The sequence below is a fragment of the Myiozetetes cayanensis genome, unplaced genomic scaffold, assembly GCF_022539395.1.
Source record: "Myiozetetes cayanensis isolate MyiCay16 unplaced genomic scaffold, myiCay2020 scf1, whole genome shotgun sequence".
Lineage (NCBI taxonomy): Eukaryota > Metazoa > Chordata > Aves > Passeriformes > Tyrannidae > Myiozetetes > Myiozetetes cayanensis.
This window is the reverse complement of record NW_026086604.1, coordinates 133,570,307-133,590,213: the sequence shown is the minus strand read 5'-3', so window position 1 is coordinate 133,590,213 and position 19,907 is coordinate 133,570,307. Positions and strand designations below refer to the sequence as shown.

At 40.5% G+C, this 19,907-nt stretch overlaps 1 protein-coding gene across 1 annotated transcript in view; it reads right to left on the bottom strand.

The window, feature by feature from the left end:
• KIAA1217 (KIAA1217 ortholog) overlaps positions 1-15,038 on the bottom strand; it is a 351,359-nt gene extending 336,321 nt beyond the window's left edge. Inside the window, exon 1 of the mRNA XM_050311843.1 lies at positions 14,926-15,038. The gene's annotated coding sequence lies outside the window, so the exon portion shown is untranslated. The remainder of the gene's footprint in view (positions 1-14,925) is intronic.
• Between the last annotated feature and the right edge of the window lie 4,869 nt (positions 15,039-19,907).

Here is a 19,907-nt window from a genome sequence, read left to right as displayed (position 1 = left end):
GAAGAAAACCTACACTTAGTGAAAGTGAGCGAAAGGGCACCATACACTATTTAAGAGTCTTGATGCAGGCACTTTAAAACTTTCTACGAAGCTGTCAGTCTGACTACTCCTATATTTGCAGATGCAGAAACTGAGTCGTAGAAAGAACATAACTCACAAGACTTCTCAGCCAGCCATCATTCAGCAGGACACAGTGCTCTCTTACCTAGTGCTCAATCAACTAGCTAAGTGACTAAAACAAGGTTTTTATTTAATGTCTTCAAGAACACCTCAAAATAATGTGCTCAATTGACAAATACACAAAGACTACTTCCTTCTGTTCCTATTGACTTTAATGTATTTGGAATGAATTTCCCAGCACTACCTGGACGACTTATTTTTCACACAGCTCTCAAATGAAAGTATGTCAGCAAGACACTTGGTATGCTTCCTAATATTCCTCAAGTGCATTCTTTTGAGTAGCACCCCTAAAGAAAGGACAGTGGAAACAAATTATAGTGCTATTCCCTCCCCCTATCTGCCACAGTATATTCAGAGTATCTGTAAAGCAGTAAAAGACTGGAAGGAAGTCTTCCCACCGGTGCTCCTGTTACCATCAATACTGACAGAGCTATATTGATGCTACAGCAACAGTGGCAGGTTTTCAAAAAAACTGCAGTGTATACAAGGATGTTTTACAGAGCCAAACAGAAAATCTTCCTTACAGTTTCCTCTGGCTTCAGACGAAGGAAGCAAACCCTAAATCAACACAATTCATGAGCACACAGGGAAAGGCAGATGTCACAGTTCTACCTGCACTAGAAAACTTTATGATTAAAAAGTTTATGTTGGCATAGCTCCACTCTGAACACTCAGCAGAGGATCTGAGCACTCCATGTTGATGGTACAGCATTGGACAGTGTAAAATGCAAATCTTACCTGCAAACACCGCTACTCCCAACACTGAAAAGCACACTATAGTATGTTAGTGAAGACAGAAGAATTTGCTGAAAGACAGCCACTTCTATTTTAAAGAAAGATGATCAGTAATATATAATTAACCCTTACAGGCATTAAAATTTTATCCCAACTATGATATCATTATTTCTTGTACTTAAAAATAAAAATGAGAACTACAAGTTGTTTCTTGCATTTTTTAAAGTATAACTCTTATTACCAAAAATGCTACTATTAAAAAGGTAGTTTCGCAAGCAATTCACAGCTGAACGAAAAACCAGTTACTGCAGCATTCCACCAACCTTTGGAAAAGTTGTTAATATTCAAGATTCTGCACAGCAGGGTAGGGTTGAGAAATTAATCTGAATTCTATTTATGGCATTCATCCAAATATCAAATAAAGTTTTCCTGGCTGCGCTTCAGTCATCCCCATTCACAGCTAAAGAGCACTTCTATAAATGTAGACAGACAGTATAAATCCTATGTTGTGTTTGCATCCAAATCTACACATCTCAGGAAGAGAAAATATTAGTTAATAATTGTCACTTCAAGAAACACACCAGTAATGACTTACTGAAAAGTCCATCCTATGCAGTTGTAAACTCCAGACAAAAATCCAGGAACTCAAAAAAAGACTACTAAAATGCCACAGTGGACAAGACAGAGCAACTAAGGAATAACAGAACTGCACATACGTGAATATAACAGCGTACTACTCTGCTAAACAGTTAAACACTTCAGCAACATATTTAAAAGGCTTTAACACATATGAGAAATGGAATTTAAAGATGCTCATTTCTCTCATAAACAACACAAAATAGAAAGGGAGGGGGGAATCAAGCTGTTCACAATACCTTAAGAATCAAAAGAAAAAAAAACCCTAATGTTGCCATGTTTTAATCTTATGCAGGAAAATTAACTAAGCTTATGCTTGGAAAGAATCCAAATAACATTAGGTATGAAATTTCAATTAAGAAATTCAAACAGCCTCATTTAGCCATACAACACTGTTGGACACAGTTATTATAACAACGGCATTTCTCTATTTGTGATTCCATACTAAACTGAATTTTAAGGATACTTGCTTTTCTCACCATCCTCACATTCTATCACTACAAGGACTTCATTTCTAAACTGCTCAAAGAAAGTCAAACACACCATGACCAAAGAATATCAACAACTACTTCTCAGCTGCTTTAAAACACTGCTACTCTTTCTAAATCAAAGTTCACCAGAACCATAATCAGCCAGTCATGGTAGTTCCTTAGGTGCAATGCACATTCGAATTCAGAGACACACAGAAGTCCACTTGACCCTCAGTTTATTTTTGCCATCTCTTGCACTTGCTTTAGAACAAGAAAGGCAACAGCAGAAATGTAAAAATACAGGCACTTTGTTCTTTTGAGGCTATACCATGACATTTGACATGAAGAATTAAAGCACAGAGGTATTCAGACAGTCCCCACATTGCAGACGTCTCTCAGAATCAGTATTTTATTATAAACCTGGATGTAGACACTATATCTGTGATATTTGATGTGTCCTAATAACTCCTAGCATGATTTCTAGCATCTTGAGCCCACAAACCATCTTCACATCCCACCTTTACTCATTTTAGTGAGATACTGTTATTAAAAGGTATTTTCTTTCATAATTCCCAAAGGTGAGGATATTTATGCTTCCTGCCACCATTTTGGTTTGTATTTACTATTCAACTACTATGTAGTTGTGTTTGACGATAAATGTAATTTTTAAAAGCAAACAAGAAGTAATATTCAACACACAGTACTCTATGGCACAGTTAAAAGAAATCTATTCCGAAAGCCTGACATCTGTAACACCATTTCTAATAAACTAACTGATCAGGTATATCAAACAGATGTGTTGTGTGTAAGCAATAGAGCTTAAGACTCTTGTACATTACCAGCTTCTCTCTCTGATATCACAAGATCCCAGATTAGGAAGTAAAACTGTATCAATGCTAAAACCAAAACAAAACAAAACACTGACAGTATTCAGAGACAACCTGGATGTTTCACTCACATTTCATACAGTCACAATGCATCTCATAGCATGACACACGAGTCCCAGATTGCCTGCTCAGCTTTCTGTCCTGCTTAGTACCAGCAACTACTTTGAACACGCTTCTGATGGAAACTGGGGGGAAAAAAGGCAAGAAAAAAAAAAAGAGGAAAGTGAAAAAGAAAATTATAAAAAAGTATCCTTTTTAGTGAGCCTGAGTGATAGAGCAGAAGCATGCATTATGGACAGCACTTGTTCAAAGCAAGCTTTCATCAAGCACAAGGTGACACGGTTCCATCTCAGGCTCTACATCTGCAGGCCCTTTGTTCTTTCTAAAAGCAGCACCACCAATGCTCACCAAGCCTCCCTTCGACTGCAGAAAAAGGTAGGTGCAACTAAGAAGGTGCATAATCACCCACAGACAAACCTGTCTGATATATACTGCACCTAGAAGGAATTCCTCAAAGAAATAAAGATGCAAGTTGTTTGTAAAAATGGATATTGAAACTATTAAGCAAGTTCTCCAAATATGCTCGCATATGTATCTCAAGAGACAAGCTGGAACCTAAGCCAACCTTTTAATGACAAAATGTGGATAAAATATTTCTTTCTGTACCACAGAACTAAAACTCCAACAGAACTGGAGGGAGACAGCAACAGAAGAATCAGGGGTGTAACTGCTTTGGAACTGCTACCTTATGTAAAACTCAAGGTAGGCCACACTTTTATATTCATTAGCCCACATCTGTTCTCTGACAGTAGCAAACTGTAGGAAACAGTTTACAAGAAACAGTAAGTTTAGGAGAGTACTTCTACTGTAATGCCTTCCAAATTCTGGCAATTAGCTACAGACTTGTCACTTTCCTCTCACACCTTCCTGCCTCACTTCACACAGCAACCTGAATGACTCTATTAGTTAATGGTCACATGAGTAGGTCATGTCCCCCTATGCACAAGAAAACAAAAATTCTCATAGTTAATAGAAGCCACTGAATTCTGCAGCTTATTATTTTCAAATCACTCTGTAGTGCTACTATGAAAACTTACTGATTCTTCTGCTGAAAGAGCTGCACAGGCAGATATGTGCAGTCCATCCTGCATACAAGCACTCAGCACTGCTTTTCCAGCAAGGTACCTTCTGTAAGCTACAAAACACTGCTAAGTATTATTACAGAAAGAAACTAAGTTTAATTCCATTCCTGAAAACTGCTAGTATTACTTCCAAAGTTCAAAACTAAAAGCGTCTATAAAGCATCTGTTCCATTAGTCACTGTCTTACTAGAATTATCCTTTGTACCATGGAAAGGAAAAGGTTCCAGTAGATAATAAATACAGAAATAAATAGGCCGATCACCAAACCCTAACTGTTGTATCAACAATTCTCAACAATTGACAACTAAATTCCTGTCATTTCATATTTAAGCATGGAGGAAAACTGTCGTTTAACTATATGATATCTTTAGGGCAAAAAACACTATTTAGGAGACTACAAATACTTTTCTTGTTACTTCCACATTACAGAAAGTCTCACAGTTTTACAGCTATTCAACTGTAAAGCAAAATCAGCGTGGGTGACAAAAGTTCTGCTTATACTTGCTGGAGTGTAAAAATGCAACTTTATTATTACACAGGTTAGTTTGCAGTTGTTCAAAATGAACGTATCAACTAAATTAATCACACATCTAATCAGTTCCAGTTTAGTAACTGACATTTGATGAACTAATTTCAGCTCTGTCTAGTTAAAATGAACAGCTAACTTTGTTATATTTGAATGTTGCATATGACACAGAGCTACAAAACAACTAGCCTTGAGGTTTTAGGTTTTATAGCTTAGTGATTTTTCTACTACATTACTAATTTCTTTGTACATTTGGGTTGGTTTATTTCAAAAAAGAACAGTATGTTTAATGCTCATATCTTTCTAAAATGAGTAAAGGGAAAGAGGCATGAAGATGGTTTGTGGGTTCAAGATGCTAGACATCATGCTAGGAGTTGCTAGGACATGTCAAATCTCACAAACACAGACTCTACATCCAGGTCTATAAAAAAATACTGAGAGATGGTTGCAATGTGGTGACAGTCTATCTGAATACCTCTGTGCACTTTTATGCTTCCTGTCAAATATCATGGAACAGACTCAAAAGGAAAAAGTGCCTATATTTGTCATCACTTCCATTGTTTCTTGTTCTAGAGTAAATGTAAGAGGAGGCAAAAATGACCCCATCAGAAAAGAAAGAAGTGGGCAAACCTGAAAGGGATTAGAAACACTGTTCTGAGACATCAGTAAAATGAGGAGTTAGGTGAATGAGTCCATGTCTCTGAATTCGAATGTGCATTGCATCTAAGGAACTACCATGACTAGCTGGAGTGCCTGGTGAACTTTGGTTTTGAAACAACAGCAATGTATTGAAACAGCTGATATGCTGTTATTGATGTTCTTTGGTCATAGTGTGTTTGAGTTTCTTTGAGTATTTGAGAAATGAAGTCCTTGTAGTGATAGAATGTGAGGATGGTGAGAAAATCAAGGATCCTTAAAATTCAGTTTAGTATGGAATCACAAATAGAGAAATGCCATTGTTAAAACAACTGTGTCCAACAGTGTTGTATGGCAAAATGATGTTTCCTTTGAGGGGAGTGGGCAACAGAACCCTAGACAGATTTGTGCTGACTAGCTTAATCCACCAAAGAAACAAAATTTGTGGTTTAAATATTTATATCACTGAACTTCATCTTTGAAGTTCTTTGAATCTTAATAATTTTCAGCTTATTTGGTGCCCTTTGCAGATATTTGTTCAGAATTTTTAAAATGTCAGCCACGGAAATAAAACGATTAAGAAAAAGTATAACTCTATCACTCGCTGAAAGTTTCCAGCAGCTCCAGAGGCCGGCAGCCCGGGGAAGAAAGGGACTCTTGTTCTCACCCTGTACTCAGCGCCCCACGCAACCTTTAAAACCCCGCTGGACACATAAAATAGCATTGATCCCCCCGCCCCGGCACACGAGGCCCTGCGGATCGGAGGGCTGAGCAGATGTCCCGCACAGGACAAGCCCTGCCCTGTGCGCTGTGCCGGGGGCGCTCCCTCCTGTGGCCGCTCCGGCAGCGCCCGCCGCTCCCATCCCTCCTCTGCCTTCCCTCAAGAATCCCAAGGGGCAGCGGATGCTGAACGCCTCCTCCTTGTGCCGCAGATCTCCCTCCCCAGCTTCCATTTAACCTCCCCCCTCCCAGCAAAAGTGCCCCGTTTCTCTTCCCAGTCCTCCCACAAACGCGAGCGAGATTTTACTCCTTCATAGGCAAAAAAAAAAAAAAAAAAAATTGCGAACCGTTAATTTCTGTGCCGGATGGTTGTGAATGGTCTGATTTATTGTGAAGGATGTAAAGCATCCAGAGGTCTGGTCTTTACTGGGAAATCCAGAGACCAAGCTCTGTTGCAAAGGCCATAAAGAGAACCCCATAAAAGACTTGCATTATGAAATTACGGAAGTACAGTAATAGGATATTACTATCTGCCCATGGAGACATTTAGTTTACAAAGCAAATTTGTAACCTTTAGCATAAGCAAGACAGCCCCTTGAGAACAGTGAAAAATAAAAAGGTTCAGCTACCAGTAAATCTGCACCTACAAGTAACCAAGGAAGGCACAATGACCTTGCTGCATCATTTGGAAACTTTTAGATGTCATATTGCAATTACAATAATAACACCAGAAACTAATAAAGGGTCACAGGTTGTTAGACACCAAAATAATACAACTCCAGTCAAGCAATTCCAGTGCATGCTGGTGCTCTGTTAACATTAAAGCAAACATCAAAAGGAAGAATCTCACACACAGAGATTCTGCCTTCAAGCTTTTGCCCTCAGGTTTTCCCTCAGTGAGCTCCATCCATTAGAGCTGGAAGAGGCGCTCAGGCACGCGGATGCCTGCAACTCCCGCGTTTTCAACAGCTGCGTCATTTAGCGGCTTTGAGGGTAGTTAATGATGCTTATTAGCATGCTGACAGCTGATGTATCCATCATTAATACCGTTAGTGAATACAAGAGCAGTTAGACACTTCACAGTAACACAGATAAAGCCTGAGAAATCACATCTGCAGACAGTGAACTCTAGCTCAGTGGCAGTAGCACTCATAGGTCCATTTTCCTCAGCATTGCCATCACTCTTAAAGAAAAGCAATAGTTTTATGTTTTCCTGACTGCAAGGATATTGAAGTTTGTTCATCCAGCTGCAGAGTTTCAATAGAAGACACATGAACAGACCTCAGAAACTTACAATGCTAGAGTAGAGAAGTGGGTTTAAAGCTCACCTAGGCTGAGGAATTGCTTCATGTCTTTCCCATTTTCCTGCCAAGTGATTTTGGAAGTGCTAATTAGGGGCTGAAGAGCGGTAATTCACGAATTTAACACTCCCGTGACACCTACCGCACAAGAACTTCTAGTTTGAAGGCAGTAATGTACAAGGTAACTTGAAACACTACTGAAAGTGCTTCAAACTAAACTGCTTATCTTTTACCTAAAATACCTCAAACTGCTCATAACCACGTCTCAAGTTTCAGAGAAGCAGAGATAACAACTAAACAATGGCTTTCCTAGCTTCTCAATACAAACTGGCAAAGCTTCAGGAACTAGGTCCTGGTCTTGGCTTCACAGACTGCTTTGCAAATGCTAGACTTTGGACTTTTGCACACCCAATGCTTGGCATTGCCCCATATGCCTAACCTCCATGGAGACAGGATATCAAACATAACCCACACATTGCATTTCCTCACTCTCTGTACCTCCTGCTTCAAGAAGTGGGTTTTAGCCTGGATTCTAAGGCACACAACTTCTCTGTGTGCAAAAGAAACAGCCCCAGCACACAGGTGAAACATCTAAATAAGGGAACTCACCCTCTTCTTCTAAAATCAAATTGTAAAACCTCCTGTTAGGCAATGCAAACAATAAAATCAAGATCTAACACAAAAGCACACATCAACCATACAGGCTGGAGAAATCCATAACCCATAAAGCCATTTTCACTGGGAGAAGAGTCAAGCAGCAGCACAGGTTACCCCGAGAGATTTGAAAACCTCCACAGATGAAGCCTGCACAAACATGACTGAATCAAGCCCTAAGAAACCTGTTCTGACACCACAGCTGTCCCTGCTGTCTGCTGGAGGCCTCTCTAGAGACTTTACGAGGTCCCATGAGTCCTCGCTATACATGCCACCATATGTCATGCAATTGGACTTCGATGCTATTCTAGCCTCTGGAAGGCACTACTATGGAGTGAAACACAGATTAGTAAAATCTGATTCCATGAATAAGCCTTTGTATCTTACCAGTTTCAAAGTTCCAATCAGGCACAAAATATTCTTTGTTAGTGGGAGATGGTAACACAAATAATAATCCACTAGATACTGCTGTTCTCCAATATGATTTCTGAAGCAAGATGCTTGAAAAGCAATTTATGTATAAAATACACTCTCTTCATCCAACTTTTGCCTAACCCCCCCCAAATAATGAACTATTCCCACTGAAAACCAATCAGATAGTAGACCACTTTCTTTTAAAGAACAGAAAAATATTTTTGCTTGCGAAGTCACTAAACTATGAACTAGACTTTATGAGTTTGTGATAAACATTACTTTACTAAAAAAAAAAATACTGCATTGATTTAAAGGCCTGTATAAGGGGAACAATGTTGCCTTTTTATGGCTATCTGTTACATACCAGCTGAATTTCAATAATAAATTGTAATCCAGCACCATGTCATCTATTTATATCTGCCGTTTTCAGCCAACTGCAGTTTACTGCATAATTTTAAGAAGTTTGGCCAGGATTTCAGCAGAGTTGGCAAACACAAGCTGGCAAGCTGTTGGCCAATTAAAATCTTTATAATGACTATACCACCATGTACAAGAATGCTAGAAATGGGACTGGATGAAATACAAAAATCTTGCAGTTGTGCTTATAGCACGTGACTCCTTTGCACTTCAGTGTTTCTCCGCTGACATTACAGTAGCATACTACAACTATCCCATCAGTCTTTAAACTGAAGATGTTTAAGTATTAGCTCCATGTTCCAATTATGTTAAAAGAGGATTATCCATACTAAAATATGGTTTATTAGAACAAACGTTACAATGGAAAGTATTTGCTAACTCAATGCATAATACATGCTCAGCCAAAGCACTAATTACATACTCTATGACTGAGTAACAAATGCATGTAATCTGTCCTTTTGGATTTCAAAATGAAGATGAATAATTTTACAAAACTTCTTCCAGCAAACATTTCCAAGTAATCTCCATACAGAGTCATAGCAATAAAGGACAGAATATATTTTCTAATTACAGAACTTAGACTCTTGCCAGACAGAATGCAGTTTCCAAGGTAGGAGTTCTCATTACTAAAGCAATATTCAGTTTTAACTATCTTGACAGTCCATGTTTTGTTTTATATGATCCCAAGAGAATCCTGTCACTTTTCCCCATTGGCATCCCAATACCCAACAACGTGATGCTGAGCTCTGACATGCTTGCAGACATTACTCTATTTTATGTGATACTGCAAGAAAAAAGGTTGGTTTAAACAGAAAATGGTAAGTCAATAATGAGAAAAAAAATAGTACTGCTACATTTCACTTTTGAAAACCTTCCTAGGTCAAAAGGCTATACACCATCAGCTTCTAAAATAATTAGTAAATGCCTAATTATAGTAGTCTTGCATATTATGCTGCACATTATATCTGAGTTGCACAGCAAAACTGAATTTATGCAATATAGTTTCAATGTATCCTAAGAAAAGTACAGAAAAAGGCAGCAACTTTAGTCAAGCAGTAAACATCACCAACTGCAAATTAACTGACAAATACATATTTTGTTTGTTTCCCAGAAAATCTTCTCTCAGACTTGGGACTCTGGCTAGAGAAAGATGTGTTTGAACTGCATATCCAGACTCAGGAACAGAGAGATGGAGCACCCACCAGCATCAGCTGCACCAGAAACGGCACAGGAGGAATGCACATATGTAGGGATGTATGTTGTCCAGAACTCCTTAATCTGACATGACTAAATTGCATTATTCCAGAGTTAAGGGGCATTCAGCCAATAGTGCAAACAGGGCTTCCTTCTCTGTCCTTGTAAAGGAAATGAGGATTTCACTGTTTCTTGTGCTCATGCTCTTTTGGGATCAAGATCACAAGAAACCTGAATGAAAGGGAAGCACTAGGTAGGCAAATGAAGAGTAAAATGCCAGGTTTTTTGAGTTTGGGCCCCATAAAGCTATATACACCATCTTGGCAACAAGGAACCCCAGAAGTGGGTGGCTTTTTGTGGTGCTTTTTTAATTTGGTTTAAGTTGCATCCTTCATCAAATACTCATCCCCAGCTACAAAGTTTTTAAAGACTCTGCTAAAATTCCCCCTTAAAGAAACTCCCATCTTTTTTAGCAATACTGACTGAGCACAGGGTGTCCAGAGAGGGTCTGGAATCTCCATCCTTGGAGATGCTCAAAAGTCACCTAGGCAAACAGCTCTAGGTGGGCCTGCTTGAACAGGGAGGTTGAACAAGATGACCCCCAGAGATCCCTGTCAACCTTAACCATCCTGTGGCACTGTCAACCAAACTTCTACCAAATTCCACAAAGGTATCATTTCCTGTCTTGCCATGCTCAAAGAAGGGACATAAAAAAGTAAGTTTCCACTGCGTATCATAAGATCTACTAACTGGTTTTAGTCCATACTGCATGAAAAGAGGAAAATGAACAAACAAACAAACAAAGAAATAACAACCACATGCTCACAAATTGTACTTTAGAAGGGGGCAGTTTAGGGCCTAAAGTAAAAAGGTCCAGAATACTAGAGGAGGAAGGAAGAGATACCAGGAAAGAAACTATATGGTAACAAATAGAAAAGCTAAGCTGTTTTAAAAAAATACATCATCCACAAGATTTTACAGACTTGCCATTAAATTGCACAAACTCAAACACCGTATCAAGTGATTTGGAGAATACTCCAATGAGTCAGGGTTTCAAAAGAGGTTTTCAGTGGGGAACTACAGAAGGGTTTGTTTCCCTTTTCCCATCCAAAGAAACAGAAACAAAAGAGGTAATAACTGATAATTTTAAGATCCCCTTAATAAATAAATTCTTAAAATAAAATAATGAAAAAACCCCACCAACATTTACTATCAAGGGATATTTCTGGAGGAACCACTGCACTGTTTCAATCCATTCTGTCATTACTACAGAACCTGTTTCTTCTTCTGGCATTACTCACCACCCTGGCACAAATAATGTTGTTACCTCAAGATCTGGCAGTATACCTCAATGTTAGCAACAAATATCTCAGTGTTTTCCTTTTTTGTATAAATGTTTACAGTTATTTCATTTCATGCTGGCTTGGAAAACTACTATTCCATTATTTAATGAATTCTGAGGCATTCAAGAATATAGCCAATTCCAGTTTGCATTGGATGAAAAATGGAAGAAACACTATCATTCAGTTGTGCTGAAGAGAAAAAAAAATAGAAGCAATCTTGCATATGTAAACTATATACAAATTCTGAGACATCTTCAGTGAATCCAAACCTATAAATACAAATCTGTAAGACTTACAGATAAACATAATGTCAGGTTACGTGCAAGTCTTCACTGGATCAAGACCAAGGACACCACCTTTTTCAGTCAAAAGGATTGAGGTGTTTGGAATCACAGAAGAATGTCCCTTTGCACCACAGCACAACATGTTTAAGGAAAAGCAATTTATTTTTGCAGAATTAAAGAATCAGCAATGCCTAGCTGGAAAGCACTGCTTTGGAAGAGGCCCAAAAGCTCAAGTAATTGCAATGGACCGGAAAGGCCTTCACCCCCAGGTCAGCAATTTACATTCCAGCCAGGCTATTTATGAGAGAAAGCAGTTGCCACGAACCACTCTTTGAATACTCAAGCTGCCATTTCTGGTACCACTGCTGAGGTGCAAACACACACAGATACCATGACAAACCAGTCACGTGAACTATTTCAGCAGAAGAGTCCAGGACTGAGGTAGTGCACAAAATTAATTAGTTGGTTACTACAAGCTGACAAAGCCAGGTCTGCAATAAAATTCCTCTCTATAGGCTGCAGCTTCTGCCCACCACAACTGTGTCAAATACTGAATCAACATAAGGAATGGTAAGTAAAAATAATCTTTCATCCTCCATGAGATTGTACACTACTACAGTTTAAGTGATGAGTCAAATAGAAAAGAAAGTCCATATTTTTCCTCTTTCCCTGCCAGCTAACATTAGTTCCACCCCACTTTCCCAGTTATTTCTTTAGTTCCCTCCCTCTCAGCTTGCTTTGTGTCCTCTGCTTCTTGCTCCAGTGAGTTGTCCTTTTTCTTAGTGCTGTATTTGCCACTCAGAGTCCACTTTCTCCTCATTTCTTTCACTGCTTCTAACTTAACTTCCAGTAGTCCTCTGCAAATGCTGGCTAAACAACATAAAAATTGTAAAAATTAGCAAGTTTTATCTTTAAGATTTCTGTATCTATAAAGCAACCTTTAAGCACCTAGATTCACAGTACATGCATAAATTTCTGTATGTTTGTAAAAATCCCAAGTGTAATAGGGATGCAATAAAAGATTAAAAAAAAAGAAAAGAAAAAAAAAGAAAAAAGTCATAATTCAAACATGGCTGGGAGTTAGAACAGGAACTAGAAGTAAACATCCTCATTTTCAACTCTGAGTGAAAGACAAGCTTCAAAATCATTAACTGTCTCCCTTTGCTTACAGCAAGAGGTCGCAGCAAATGTCAAACACAAGAGAGCCGTTCAATTAAGGGCAACCTTAAAAAATTCAAACTGTTACCAACAGCAGCCTAGACGTCATCCTTGCCCCAACAAACCAATGTCTGGACAGCCCCTATTACACAAGACTCCACAATAAAGAGCTGCCAAGCTTTAACCTTCAATAAGGAGAAATAAATTTATTCCCTCAAGAAAAAAGTCTGCCATACCACAGCATTGGCTTCCTTATGAATATCTCAGAAAAAAACCCCAGCAAGCTAACCTTTCCCACCTCTCCCTATAGCCTAAACCAAAAGCTACATATATGGAGTACCAGCAGAGCAATTTAACACGAAGCAATAAACAGGAGATTGCTACTTCAAACACTGAAAGTAGATAGAGAGCAAGTCAGCTATTCAGAACATCTGTTAAAAAAAAAAGGCACAAAACAAAACAAACAAACCAAAACAAACAAAACCAACAAACGCAGTGATGAATAGGAATACAAAGGCAATGATGGGGGAGAGGAGGGTATATTAAAAAAAAAAAGTAACTAAACACAGTAGTTTTATTCTATAGCAGTTTTATTGTTGTACATTGAATTCTTTAGGAAACACAATCTGAATTATAGCAAATTGTCAAAACAGGTTTAGAATAATTCATCTGCCATACAAGGGGAAAAAAAGTATATAGTTCTAGACACAGAAGCATTAAAAATATTGAATACTAAACCTCCTTCTCTGATTTTATAATGATCTGAGGATAAAGGTTCTCTAAAACCCAGAAGCCTGAACTATGACATTATATAAAATCTTTGGGCCTATGCACATCAGTCAGAGCGAGTTTCTGGCCGCAGAAAGACTTGTGCACTATCAACACTGCACGCTGGATGCTGCACATACAAGACCAGCTGTTCACACAGAAATTCCTGCATGCATTAATTTAAGTGTTATCAAAGGAAGTTGAGATTAGGTTTGGTTTGGTAAACATAGAGTTAAAAAAAAAAGAAAAAGTTTTTATATTTAGTCAGAGATCTAACTTGGTCACTGTATGAAAATGTCATTCTTAGAAAGCTAAAGGATACAGAATTCTATGCACTGCATACTCACTGCCACTTCGCTTCACACAGTCCACAAGGTCAGAAGAAAAAAAATAAATATGGTTTTGATATCCATCTCTAAGAAAGTTTGTTACCAGAAGTCTACAAAATTACATCCTAATGTTTGGCATTATGCAATATTTTATCTAATAGTTTAACTATCCTTTCACAGTAAGCAAAACCTACTGTCCAGGCAGCCTTCCAGAGCAGCCAGAGACACGCAAATGATCAGCTGGTGATTTCCCTGGGCAGAACGCAATGCTCATCTGCAGGGCTTCAAACAAGGATTTTGAAGGTATTAGGACAGAGGAAGAACAAGAAATAAAAGCAAACTAATAATGACTAATTTTGAACAGCAGCACAGATATACAGCACTAAACATGACATTTAAATATTCTGAGAAACTGACATCACCACTCTGGCCAGTACTGTATGCAGGGGCTGAACTTTGCCAAACACAGACAAGCCAAATCCTGCTATTCTTGAAGCTAACAATAGTTTTTCTTGAACTCCAGAAGCAGCAGGAAAAGTTGGTTCTCAGCTGACAGCATATAGTAATACCTCAGGACACACACACGGGCAAAGACACACACAAAATACCCCACTGAGCATCTTCCACCCTCACACGGTCTCTGCGAGCAGGGCAGCAGGTCTAGCACCTGGAGTGTTTGGAGAGCTGCGCTTTCTTCCTCAGGGCTCAAAGGAAAAGCTTACGACTCAAACTGCACATTCTTAGGGGATTTGGGTTGGGTTTTTTGCCTCCAAAAAGCACAGTAATTCTGTTATGGAAAGCTTCTGACTACAGTCAAAGCATGCAATACACACCCATCATGGTTTTTTTGGGGAAAAAGCAATTTTCGTGGTACTCCATGCTTACCATAAGTAACTTCTAAGTTTGACATATTCCTAAGTTTACTCACAAGCAGAAGACTCGCAGACACAGGGACAGGGAGACGGGCCAGAGGATACGGCACTCCCGACCCGTCCCGGGCCACCGCCGGAGCCCACCCGTGTGTGGTCAGCGCTCAGCCGTCCGGCTCGCCCCCGCCCTGGCTGCCGGTGTCCCCCCGCGCCGGGAACCCGCGCTGGGAACCCGCATCCCACGCACCGCTCCTCGCCCTACCCTTCGCCTGCCCGAGTTGCTGCCGCTCCCGGAGGCGGCGGCGGGGGCAGCGCCGACCCCCGCCCCGCTCAGCCCCACCTGCCCGCGGCGCAGCCGCTCCAAGGTCACCCCCTCCCCCGGGAAGGCGAACTTTGGGAAGCACTCACTTCGGCGGAGCGCCGGGATGCCGCCGCGGCGGAGGGCCGGGGGCGGTGCGGAGGCTCCGCCGGCTGCAGGGCGCAGGACGGGCTGCGCGCTCCCTCCTCCTCCTCCTCCTCCTCCTCCTCCTCCTGTGCCGCCGCCGCCTCCTCCTGCCTCTGCCCGACGACTTTCACTTCACCTGCAGGCAGCCCGGCTGCGGCGGGGCGGGCGGCTCCGCAGCTTTCCGCGGGACCGCAGTCACTGCGGCAGCGCCCTCCCCGCACCGCGGGGGGAGCCGGGCGGGCCGCGCCGCGCAGCGCCCGCTCGTCCCTCCGCGGGCCGGGGCGAGTCCTGCCCCGGAGGCACCCGCAGCCTCTGCGGGGAAGGCAGGAACTGTGGAGCTCCGAGGGCTGTCCCGAGGCCCGTCCGCAAGTGCGGAAGCAACGCGGCCCCGCTGCGCGCAACCCCCGCCCCGGGATGCTTTGCCCGAGCTGCTTGCCTGCAGCTGCAGGATAGGGATTGCCCCCGTGCTGTCAATCACCTCCCCGGTGAGGGACTATAAATATTTATTAGGCATCCTAATAGCTGCATCTAGCTAGAGGAGCACTTTGCTCGTGTCGCTTCTGTGATTCAAACCCCCCAAACCAGTCCTACACGGATATAATCTTAACTCGCTCACGCACTGGCCCGGTTGACTCGGCACCGAGGAAGGACTCCCCTGTCACAGCCAGGTGGAGAGATTTGTCAGAAGGGCACCAGCGTGTGCCCGACGCCCGAAACCTTTCTCTCTCCTTTTTAAGGACAGATGAACGTTTGCTGGCTTGAGTAGTTTCCGTCAGAATATATCCATCGGCACGGAGGCGATGTACCGTCGTCTTCTGTGGGAACATCACATTAGCAGCTCTGTTCAGACAAACTGGGGCTTTTACGCTCTAATCGAGCTGTGAAAGATATCTTAAGCAAAAATCTGAATGCATAGAGAGCCCAGAAATAGGAAGCTAATCTTGGATGTAAACTGATAGAAAATGGGGATAAGAAGTGATGGACTTCCTACAAGGGCATGCATGTTTCAACAAGAAGCAAATAGAGTCTCTCAAGACCGAAAAAAAAAAAAGTATGAAGGAAATATACTAAATTAATATGTTTTGTTTGGATGGTTTTGCTTTTTCCCCTTACAAAAATGGTTCTTGATGCTGGGTGGCATACAACCACGCCAGTAGGAATTCCCCAAGGTTGCAATACCTCCTACAATAACTGCCATCTTTGTAAATTTTGCTTATCTGAAAATTTAAGAGGTAAGAGCAAAAGAAACTAAGACAGGCGGCCTTAAAAAACAAAAATACAAACTCACAAGCTTGCCTTAGTTTATTTTGTTGAAGGATGGTGGCCTCGTTTTGCAGGTATCTTTAAAATGGAATCAGATATTGTTTCTGCTTTTCGGCACCTGCTGGTTCCAACCAGCTGACAGCTTCTGTCTAGAAGGTGGACAACCTGAGCTTGACATTTCTATCTATGGAGCTTTGTCTCCATAGTGTGCTGGGCAAAAACCAGTGGCTCTGAACTTGTATAATCCACTTAAACATGAGCTAGAACAGCAACAACACTCCATTAATATATATTCTTCCAAACTTCATGCTTGCTCATGTAAGTAAATAACTTATTGCCCATCTCTCTGAGATTTTAGAGGGCAATCAAATTACCAGGACTTTGTTTTTGCCAAGTGTGATGCACTGCATTTATATCTATGACAAGGGACAGTATTTGCAATATAGCAACACATGGGGGCTGCAGCTGAACTAAGACTCCGTTGGGCTTTTCACTGACCATACATAGAGAGAGAATGCCTGTCTTGGAGATTTGCAGTCCAGACTATGCAGATAAGACAGGCAAGCAATGGCAGGGGAAACACAAGCACAGAAAGGTGAAATAACTTGCCCAAGACCATGCAGGAGGTCTGTAAAGAGCACTGGCTGCAGAGACAGTACCTCTGATTCAGCAGCCCATACAACAATTTCAGTGATGCCATGTATTGCTTTAAATGATGGACTGAGCACAGGCCTGAAAATCAAATGTACAAACTGTGTTTTTAGTAAGACTGGTGTTATGGTGCATTAAGTTACTGAGGTTTTCTTCTTCTTCTTCTCAACGTCTCTAAGCACTAGCAGCAAAAGGTGTTCAATACAATTTCATGCTGGTGTCCTGAAGCCAGGCTATTTCAATTGGGTTTTCTATTTCTTGCTAAATCTGCCCATTTCTTGCTAAATTGCAAAATTAATTTATTCAGGTTAGGTTTCCTAAGCGTTAGTGCAAATTATTGCCCCTCTGCTGAAGATACCTGCAAATTGAATAATTTTTGAATGACATTTGACTTTACACACCAGAATTAAGAGTAAGTACCTTTGTGCCCTGCATGCCTTTATGTAAAATACAATAATAATGGTTTAGTTGATTATCACAATATTAAATAAATTTTTCCAGCTTTGAATTTTTCACTTAAAGTAATCCTAAGGACTTGTTTGTTATCATTACTTATAATGCCTATTGGGCCATAAATTCATACAGTAGAGATGGTGATTAATTATAACTGGAGTAACTGCAAGGGAAACTTCTGTAATGGATACAATCATAATAGTATCATTATAATAAACTGGGGGGGGGGGAGTATGGGGAAGTCTTTGCATTTAACAATGCTTCAGATGATTTCATTCAAAACATCTGAAATTGTCTACTTCAGCCTTTTGAAATTAAGCTACTTAGTGCAGCTGAGACCAAATCTGTATCATTTCTTTCCAGAAAAGGAAGAAGGAAGCTGTGAGGGACTGGAAGGAAGATGCTACTCTACAAGCACACTATCTATACACTGCCATGTAAAGGTCCTGATGTGGAGATAGCACTTCAGCGCCCTCTCAGAGGTCCTGGGTGATTTCTGTTCTCACCAACACCAGCATTCAAGATCTCCTGCAATCTCCCAGGACGCTCCCTGAACCATTGCCAAATGGGGAGACTGAAGGTCCCACAGTGATCTGTGCATGGAAAATCACTTCTTGTAGGAGAATCCCAGCAATGTCCATCAGATTTAGTACAGGACCGAGATCCCTGTCTGTTGGCCTAACAAACAAGTTACAGCCCAAAGCCTTGTTAAACCCATACTTGCAGCTACTTATTTACATCAACAGAGACGGTACTGAAGAAATCCTTGTCTGGGGTTGATTCAAACCCATTATTAGTCAACCTTAAGAAGGCATATGCCAGTCTTCACTGAATTCTTGTAAATCGAAATCTTACATTAAAATACTGTATTTCCATCTGCAGACAATTACTAATTTTTTTGTGTACTCTTCTCAAAGTAAATAATATTTTTCCCACAGGCAGAATAAGGGCCTTAGAGATTCTAAAAAGTACCATCTTCCCCATTCAATGGGATCTTTCAAAAGGAATCCCTTTTCAATGCTGTCTTCATGTTATGCTAGTTATTTCATATCTGTTAGCTGTTCTGTACAGCTGCTGTAATGGTTGCAAACAGCAAGACACCAATATACAGCTATTCACAAGTGGAAAGCAGTAAGCAAAGTGTTGAGTCAGATGGAGATATTCTATTCTAAGAAAAAGCTTTACTTTTTAAAGTATTTGGTATTGTGATAGGGTTCTTGCAAGGGTATGTTGAGCTTCACTAAGTATCCCATTTACAAGAAAGTTCTTATAGCTAATCACACGTGAGAAATGAACGGAATTTTTGTAGATGTGATATCTGTAAAACTTCTGCATTCACTGATTTTATTGCTCTTTTGTTTTCCCGAGACAGTCATGAGGTTGCTTTAAGTTACCATTACATCTAAAACTTATCAGCCTAAGTACAACATGCCTAAGTAATCCCTTTTGGTTTTGAAGGTCAAGCAGGGATGGGAAGTATTTAAAAAAAAAAAAAAGCAACAAAAAACCCGAACAACAAAACCCCAAAACAATACCACACAAAACCAACCAAACAAACCCAAACTTCTCCAAAGTTTTATCATCTTACAAAAGGGAAAAAAAGTCTGACAAAATATTTTCCTTCTTTCTTTCACCTGCACTCTACCTTCTGTTGTTCTACAAAGGAATATCTAACTTTTGTGAATGGGGACTAAGTACATTCCTTTGATCTCTGGGTCCGTGTAGTGACATTCATGCTGGGCAATGAAGTATTTCAAGCACCTGAATTGATTAAATATAGGATTGCGCTGCTGCAGAGCTACTGAGGGAAGGCGCAGTTCCCAGAAAGTGCTGCTCACAGCAGCACAGAGCCACTGCAACAGAACCAAACCTCCAGGGAGGCTGCAAACTTGCAGTTTGGCTTCTGAGCCAAATTCATCCCCCTTGCAGCACAACCTGGCACCCACCTTAATGAGGAATTCATTTAGTTTTCTGCATTTTCTGTGCCTACAGCATGCACTTGTTTTCTTTGCTTTCTTATGGAATGATCTTTAGACTTTATTAATATTTTCCTAGATTTAATTCAGATCTCCTGCATTGAATTCAAGCTCTGGGAGCTCTGCAGAAAAAAAAATGTCCTTCAGAACTTTCTACATTTAAAAAAAAATACTGCAAGGCACGATCTCATCATGGCAACATTCTCCCCCATTTTGGAGCACACAATACTCCTTTGAACTTCTTCCTCCCTGCAGCAGGGGAAAAAGAATTTTTTAGAAAAATTAAGAAAATACACATAAAACATTTATGTTTGACAAAGATTATCACAGGTTTTGCCACAGTATGTAGCAGAGCACTCAGCCAATTTCAACAGTGTATTAAAGCAAGACAGAGGTCTCAAAAATAATTAAATTCCTACGAAAAACAACTGCTTCAGTGCCCACACCCAGGACAGG